Here is a 9,768-nt window from a genome sequence, read left to right as displayed (position 1 = left end):
CTGTATATGTAAGATTGAATAGGGTTCTTGATCGTATGAAAAACTAAAAAAAATGTAACTGATACAATCTCGATGAACAGGAACATTCGTATGTTTGTTGAGTCGTCTGAGTTTTATGCATGAATGAGACTGTCTGAGTTTTGGATTTATGTTTGTATGAGTTTTATTAATTAAGCAATAAGTCCGACTTTCATTTATAATAAAACATAGTCCGACCTTTATGAGAGGTAAAGGTCCGACTTTTGTTAACATCCCTTTGTCCGAACTTTATGTGAAAAGCATAACATGGTCCGAGTTTCATAAATTTCTACCTTGTCCGATCTTTAAAGGTGTGTAGTAGTCCGAAGTTTATAAGTGTTGAGGGTTGTCTGAACTTCTGAATAAACCTTATGTGGTCCGAGTTTGTGGGGGGTTGTGCTTAGTCCGACCTTTAAACCCTTGAAAGGGTGGTCCGAGTTTTTGAAAGGGGTGGTCCGAGTTTTGTGACAACACCCCCATGTCCGACTTTTTACCCCTCACCCATGTTGTCCGAGTTTCAACCCCAAACCCCCCAGTCCGACTTTTAAACAGGGGAACCCCCCCCCCCTTATTTGTATGTCCGAGTTTTAGGCTTTAAAGCCTTGGCCGAGTTTTAACTAGTATAAGGTGGTCCGAACTTGTATTGCGAAATGATTGATAATCTTGACATGTTAATGGAATGATAGTAAATTAATAGCAGATTATGTTTTATACTTAAACATATGTCGAATACAGAATGATCACTACTTGTTGTTATTGAATAATGTTTGTATGATGAAATGATGTATATGTGTCCAAATTTCATATGTATGATACGTTGTCCGAGCTTAAAATATATGCACACATGATTCACTGTCGTAGCGTTTGGAAAGACTGAGTTTATGTTGATGCCAAGTTCAGAACTTCGTGTATAGAACAACATACTACTGCATGCTACTGTTTACTACTGTATACGATTATGTGATACTGTCTGATTATGATGATACGTGTTACTGAATGATACTGCATGTTATTGTGCGATACGTTACCGTATGTTACTGTTTGAACACCAAAGAGTTGTAAACGTAATTGAACGTAAAATACTTACATCGTATCATGTGCAATGTATCCTAGGTCGTGTGTAACGGACTTAGATATTTAATAAACCCTAGAAGCAATAACATACCGAGCAAACCAAGGTGAGTTCACACTCTTACTAAGGCATGGGATTCCCGGGGAATAGGGAATGGGTTGAATGATGGAATTGAACAATTACGCGTACACATACGGTTACTAGACTATCTACCATGGTCCTCGGGTTAAGCAGGACACTTACGTAAAACCTGCGTAAACAGGAATATGCTACTGTCTTCCGGAGTCAGGAAGGACACTTACGTAAAACCTACGTAAACAATAACATGCTACTGTCTTCCGGAGTCAGGAAGGACACTTACGTAAAACCTACGTAAACCCCACGCGTACCACTGTCCTCGGGTACAGAAGGACACTTACGTAAAACCTACGTAAAGCTTGTACGTACTACTGTTCTCGGTTGTGAAGAACACTTATGGTTACGAATAGTCTAGTGGATATACAACATGGGAAGCCCCCACCAATAGAACGTACTATCGGCCCAGTAGAGCCACATGTTACAAACGAACTTACTATTACGCATTTACTTTCTGTGAACTCGCTCAACTAGTTGTTGATCCTCTGTTACATGCCTTGCAGGTCGTTAGATACATGGAGCTTGCACAGGGAGGAGCAGGTCGTTGTGGAGCATGGATCATGAATGCTTAATTAAACACTTATGACATTTCATATATTCTTATTTTGTTGGGTTTATTTACATGCTTCCACTACTTAAACAAAGTTTGGTTTTGAACATCAATCATGTCGTGATGAATTACATTATCTACTTTTATTATTAAATGCTGTGTTCGATATGATTGGTGGCTTGATCTTGGTCAGTCACGCTCTCAAGCGGTGGTATTCCGCAGGTGGATTTTGGGGGTGTGACAGTAAATAGGAGCGTCTACTGTTATCAAAGTTTTGTACTTTGATGCAGAAAGGATGTCAAGGATGGAGTCGAAAGTGTGGTTATCGGTAGGTTTTGTGAGTATACCTACATAATTGTGTGGAGCTTTGTAGCGGATCTCCGGTGTTTCAGCGGCCATTTGAGTGGCATCAGCTGTTGTGGAGGAAGAAGATGGTTTTGATTTTGATTTCGATTTTGGTTTCGTCATTTTGGATGAAGAAGATCGAAGAGATTTTTGGAGTTATGAGAGGGAAACTGCTATGAGAAGAGAACTTTTGGAATTCAATTCGACAGTAAAACCCTGTTTGGATTTAATCAGGGTTTTATTTAGGGAAAAAGTGATTGCTGATGTGGCAGCGGTTATTTTTTATCTGAAGGATAAAAACTGACCACGTGTCAAACATCTGATGGAATGGTAAATAATGGAGGACAGTTGTTTTGACAACTACTGATGGATCAAGTATGAGTAGTTACAACAGTAATAAAATGAAACAGTGGATGTAACAAAGATTTTAAACATCAGTGTTTTGGAGAACAGATGTTGACACTTTAGCAGTGGACAGACTTTAGAGAACAGATGTTAAGGCACAACAGCATTTTAGAAACAACAGTGGTAGAAGATTTGTTCAATAACTGATAGTGCAACAGTATTTCAACTTTTGACAAACAATGTTAGCATCTGCTTGTTCAGATGTAGAACTTGATTTTGCTTTGTGAAGGCACAGTATCTTATCTAACATCTGTTGAGCATTTGAGATGCTATTCTTCACAAAATAAATTTTAGATGTAAATTATCAAGATTAAATTGTCAGCAGTTATCTACAAGGAATTTTGTTCAAGGATTTGCCAAATGTCTATTATTTTAGACAATGGTTTAGCATCCCAGATGATGAAGACATATCTACTAGAGCTGCTCATTTTGTGTCTAATTACTGAAACTAGAGCATGAGTATCTCAGTAGTCTAAATCAATTTGCAATCAATTTTTGATCTGTGAAAACCAAACTTGAGCTTAACATGACTTTGATATGTGTGTCATTTCCTTTTGACCAGTTTTAGGGACAGTAATTACACACAAAAATAAGGTAATTACATCCAGACAAGAGATGAACTTTTACTATTAAAAAAGAGTAAAAGAACAAAATATATTTCATAAAGGAATGTAATATATCTGGTTTTTATTTTAGAAGAAAAACACCTTAACAAAGATCAAAGGAAGTTTTGAAAATAATCAAAAGGATCCGACAATTTTCCAGTAAATTCATGATCATATCATTCTCAAGTTATTTTGACCATTGTTTGGGTCAATTTCTTGTCAATTGATTGTAAATTCCTTTTAAGCACCATCACTGAAGATGCTATTGTTACCAAAACAATTCCTGTATTGATGAATCCACACAGATGCATAATAACCACTGATTATCTAATTTGAACCTCAAGAGTGTTTTATGCTTATACTCTTTTGCTTTTGATTTCAAAAGTTTGAGATAGCCACACTTTAAGATTTGTTCATTTTCCTTTTCCCTTTGTACCCTGTTTATTCATATGTTCAGAAATACTCACTAGGAGATTATATTTTGAACATACTTTGTCCATAATCATTCTGAAGCAATGTTTTGAGAGATCTGACCATGTTTGATCATGTTTTATTTCAAATCTCACATTACTTATGATTAGGACTGATTTGACACCTTATTTTCTCAATGTGTTTTGGACAAAATTGATTTGGTCCTTTTGAAGGTTCTCAACCTGCCTTTGAACACAGGAGAAATTTTGACTAAACATCACAAAAATCAACACAACAATTGAAATCAATTTTGAAAACATCGAACGATCCCATAATTTATCAGATATTTTACAGATCTGAAAACTATGAGTGACATATGTATGAAAACACTTGTTGTGTGAGATTTGTGTGTCATATGACATCTTGGTTGATTTTCAGAGTATTTGAATATTCATTTAACCATGATTCACTCGTTACTCTGTTTTTCAACTGGATACAACCAACCTTAGCATCAATGAATTTTGAGCTGAACTGTTATGTCAAATGGATTGTAAGATCGAATTTGACTGTCCAAGCTCTGATACCAATTGTTAGGATCTGAGGCTGTCTGTGATTGTGTTTGTTTGCATAAAACGAATAAGTACAGTGGAAACGAGTAGCAAACTTTGTAAACACAAACAAAGGAAAATGTAGATTGATAAACAATTGCTTTTCATTGAGTCAAAAGATTTACATAAAAGCAAAAGATTACAGTGCAAGCTTACAATCTAAACTCCCCCTCAGCCTGATACACCAGAATTGGTTGCACAAGATAAAAGGATGAATTGAGGAGAAAAACTCACTCAAAACGATCAAGTGTAACAGTACAGAGTACTGTCATACTTATAGGCAAACCAAACTACTGATATGCTTCAGCTGACGTCACCATGATAGTGACATCTAACGATCTAACAAACTATAAATATTGTTCTATACAAACTACTGTTATGTAACATCTGATAATCACTAAAGTACAAAACATAAGGAAACTACTGCTTCACGTTCCACTGTTGTAACCTTAGCACAGATGTTGAGTCTTCAGTGCTTTCTTCAAAGGTGATCAGTCTTTGAGAGGGCAGTGCTTGAGTCTTCAGCAGTACTTAGGATACAGCAGTAGATAGAGCAACAGAGTTTGTCTTCAGCAGTTGTTAGATAATCATCAGAGTTTGGTTTATCAGTTGTTGTAGTTGAGCAGCACTTAACATCCATCAGCTGTTAGATAACCATTGTCAAGGGGAGAGATTAGAGTAAACTGCTGCTTATTAAGTGTCCACTGATGGGATCTGGTTTTGCTTTACATTATCTGTTCCTCTGTTAGGGTTCAATCCCAACACCAACTCAATACAATTGATGTTTCAAACCAAACGCAGTTTACGAAGCGGAAGCATAATATGAAAACCCAATGTATGTAATAAGTTCAAGTGTTATAAAGTTTAACATGGCATCCACGATCCATGCTCCACAATGACCTGCTCCTCCCTGTGCAAGCTCCATATGTACCTAAGGTCCTGCAAGGCATGCAGCAGAGAGTCAACAACTAGTTGAGCGAGTTCACAGAAAGTAAGTACGTAATGGTAATTCGTATGTTCATTAATGGGGGCTTCCCATGTATGTATGTAATACTAGTGGGGGCTTCCCGTGGTTACAGTTATCACTAATGGGGGCTTCCCATATTTATCCTTAATAGACTATTTGCAACCATGAGTGTTCTTCTTAACCCGAGAATAAGAATACGTACAAGGTCACGTAGGATTTACGTGAGTGCCCTTCCCCGAGGACAGTGGTACGCGTGGGGTTTACGTAGGTTTTACGTAAGTGTCCTTCCGACCCGGAAGACAGTAGTAGGTATGAGTTTACGTAGGTTTTACGTAAGTGTCCTCCCGACCCGGGAGACAGTGGTGGATACTAGTTTACGTAGGTTTTACGTAAGTGTCCTGACTAACATGAGGACGATGGTATATAGTCTAGCAATAGCGTAAGTACGAGTAATTATCCAATTCAAATCTTCCAACCCAATTCCCAACCCGGGAATTCCATGCCTTGGCTGTGTGAACTCACCTTGGTTTGCTCGGTATGTTATTGCTTCTAGGGTTAATTAATGTTCAAGTCCGTTACACACAACCTAGGGTACATTGCACATACTCGACGTAAGTATATATATTCAATTAGGGTTTACAAGTCTCTGATATCCAAGCAATTGTGTTATGTGTGATAATTGCGTAGTGAATAGCATGAGATAGATTGTTCACGTATACGGTATCATCCAGCAACATACAATATCATACAGTTAGATACAGTAATGAACAATAACATGCAATTATATACAGAAGCATACAGTAAGCTTTATTACTGGTGTTTGCCATAACTCAGAACACTTATTCACTTATTCATACGTATAGAATCAACAAACTTGGACAACACAACCCACTTAATAAAATTCGGACCCCTTTGCATCATTAAAGGTCGGACAGGGTTTCCCCCTCACAAAAGTCGGACAGGGGCTTCCCCTTTAAAAATTCGGACAAGGGGCATGCACTAAACAAAAGTCGGACACCCCTTTATACTGGCCAAAACTCGGACAAGGCTTTAAAGCCTAAAACTTGAACCAAAGGCCCCTACAAAACTCTGACATATCTCCTCCCCTTAAAATTCGGACCCTGGGCTTTACCTTTACAAAATTCAGACAGGGGGGGGCCTTCCCTACTTAAAAATTCGGACAAGCCTTGTAAAACTCTGACATCCCCTTCCCTAGTATAAAAGTCGGACCCTAAGATATATCATTCTAAAATTCGGACCTCACTAGCATGGCAAAACTCTGACTAGTTTTGCTTATCAAAACCTCGGACCTCATGAGTTTACAAAGTTCTGACCATATGCATTCAATATAAAGTTCGGACTTTAACATCAAACAAGAAACTCAGACAAACAAACATGATAATCAAAACTCAGACTTTTGTGACTTCACAAAACTCTGACTGTTAACTACGAGTTTCAACATACGTGATTTCCAAAGCCAATTCACAGAATCAAAGGAACAGTTACGTTCTTACGATCATACGGTCAGGAAACCCTAATTTCATACTTTCATAGTGCAGAAATCAAATAAATCATCAATAGTTCCAACATATCATACATCTAAATCATCAGGCAATTGATTACACCACAATCATATTCATTTCTCAATAATCAGAATAAATCTATAAGCACAGAACTATCACATGAAGAACTAGGGTTTTAGCATGAATCAATCAATCAACGATTAATAACAAACAATCATTAAACAATTACCTTGGATTGATTCTAGACAAAGAGAGGAAATCAAGAGTGATGAAGAGCTTGTGCCAATGATGAAGATGATTGTAGAGAGGATTAGAGAATGTGAAATTGCGTGTTTTGATTCTTGGGTGATGATTAGTGAAAGGGATTAGGGTTAAGAATGATTAGAATTTCACTATTAGCACTAAGCACCCTTAAGAATTATTTGTCACATATTACATGCACAAGATATGCAATTTACAGTTTCATCACCACATTCAAGTATTTGACAAATCATTCATAAACCTTATCAAATCCAAAACGTATACAGTTACAAAGCAAACCAATTGTGCAAGTGAACAACTTAACAAACACTGAATGTGCAATAAATGCGAAAGTGGAATCTTGGAAATTCGAGTTGTCATAGATGATGCTAAGAAGAACAATAACAGGGAACATTTGAAAAAGCAAAATTCACCTCCAAAAGGCAAAATTCAAACTTTTGTTAAAAAGATTAATTTTGTTCAAGGTAGTGATATGAAAAATGAAACCGCTGTTATTCAAAAAGAATCAAATGTAGAGTTTGCTAAAAATAAAAACAAAGAAATACCTGAATCAAAGCAAACTGAACAAAAATCTTCCAAGGCATCATCACCATCTGATAAGGGATCTACCTCAGAGACTCCAGCAAAGAAGTCTTTGAAAAGGAGATCGTGCTTCAGGTGTCACATCAAAGGACATGTAGCTAGCTGCTGTCCTAATAAAAAGAGTGAAGCACAAGTGAGTGAGAGGAAGAAAGAGAAATCACCAGAGAAGGAAGGTGATAGTGAGGAGACAGGATCGAATTCTCCAAAGAAATCTGCTCCTAAGCAACCACAAAATGTTGCTGTTGGTGTAGATAAGGCTGGAACAGGAACTCCACAAGTTCCACGTTTTCAAAGAAATCAACCTAGATTTCAGCCTAGATCTCCACCAGGCAGATATCAGAGACCTAGAAGCAGTTCACCTAGAATAAACAATTATAATTCTAATAATTTCAGAAGTCAAAGTGAATATCAAAATCGATACCAGAATAATGGTGGTCGAACTTTTTATAACAATGGCTTTAGAAATTATAACAATAATGCTTCTTGGAATCAAAATTCAAGGTTTCAAAATCAAAATTTCCAAAGGTCAAATTGTCCAAATGTATATAGGAACCCTCAGGACCAAAGACCTAGTGGAAATCAAAATCAAATTCCATCAACAGGTCTGAGATCCAAGACTCCAGTTAGGAGTAATGGATATTGGATGGATGTTCCGGTAGTTGGTGAATTTGGACGACCCAAGACCATTAAGGCTTGGGTCCCCCAATCTAACTATTTTTTTAAGTTAGTGTGTGCAGGAGCTGCTAAGGAGGATTATCAACTTATGTGGATAGTGGCTGCTTCAGGCACATGACGGGGGATGTGAGATTGTTGACATGTATATATATATTAAGGGGTAACTTTGTAGAACAGTAACCAAGTTTTAAAAGTGTTTCAATTAGGTCACTTAAGTTTTAAAAGTGTTCCAATCAGGTCACTCAACATTCATTATTCATTAAAATTAAGGGTCTTTTCATCCATTTCATAAGTAACCATGGTGATGTGGATTTTTGTTTCTTTTTTCCCTTTTATTTTATGCTAAATTTGAGTGATGACGTGAATTGTAACTTATTTTTTTAATTTTTAATGTAATTAAAGTGTTTTTATTTTTAATAAATATAATTTCATATATTAGAATAATCCGATCCCGACATCTTATTCTTCATTTTTTTCTTGACACATAGAAAAAATGACATGACTCGATTTGAATGTTAAGTTATCTAATTGGGACAAAAACGATCCGAATGACCTAATTAAAACACTTTTGAAACTTGGTTACTATTCTGTGACATATTCCCTATATTAAATGATATAAATTGAAGTTCAAAGTGCTGAGTCGACGCAGAAGATAACCTGGCAGATCTTTATACTAAAGCATTTGACAGGGCTCGCTTTGAACACTTAGTCGAACTCAACGGGATGAGGAATCATGAATAACTGGTTTTTTATAAGAATTTTTGTAAATAGTTTACTGCTTTTCTTAAAAATCAAAAACATAAAAAAAATTGAAAAATCAAAAACATAAAAAAATAGAAAATCAAAAATGAGATTTCACTGTGTGAAAAAGAAGAGATGATACTACATCAGCAAGTTAGACTGTCACACTGAAATTGAACATAAATTGCTTAAGCGTGATAGCAGCTTCATCATATGATGTACCAGTAGGCAAAAGCATGAAATAATCTAAACATAAATGAACTGAATATGAGTGGGGAACACATCAGTGGTGTATCGTTTAATAACCTTAATTCTTGTTTTGATAGATTGCGAAAATCTGAAGTTTTGGGTCTTTATACTGTTGTTTCATCTGGGGATATCTTGGCTGTCTTTCTGTTCAGAACTATAATTGTACATGACCCCAGGAAAGGAGGTCACTTGGAATTAGCTCATTTCTATTTGAATGTCTGTATGTTGTCCCGATACACACAATTTTGACCTGATTCTGAAATCTTCTCTGAAAAAAGTCGTGTACCTCCTCTGCTGCATCCAGACATATGCTGACCTGGAGGTGCTAGGCAACGACAGCTTCTGCTGCATCCAGATACATGCTGACCTAGCTGTACGTTGTCGCGCTATAGATCTAATACACCCGAAAGAGGCCCTCAAGTGCCCAAAAGAAACCCAAGAAACCTATATCAAATTGAGTAAAACTCATTTGATCTGTATATTATACCTTCTTTGCTAAAGATCTATTCTGTTCTCTTCTCAACCTATTCCCAGTTAAGATTTCAGAACTCTGGATTGGACTTGTGAAATATGTGGTAGGGAAGATACTTGCATGATAGAGTGTGTTGTTTATATTTCCAG

The sequence above is a fragment of the Helianthus annuus genome, chromosome 1 (assembly GCF_002127325.2).
Source record: "Helianthus annuus cultivar XRQ/B chromosome 1, HanXRQr2.0-SUNRISE, whole genome shotgun sequence".
Lineage (NCBI taxonomy): Eukaryota > Viridiplantae > Streptophyta > Magnoliopsida > Asterales > Asteraceae > Helianthus > Helianthus annuus.
This window is presented reverse-complemented; position numbering follows the sequence as displayed.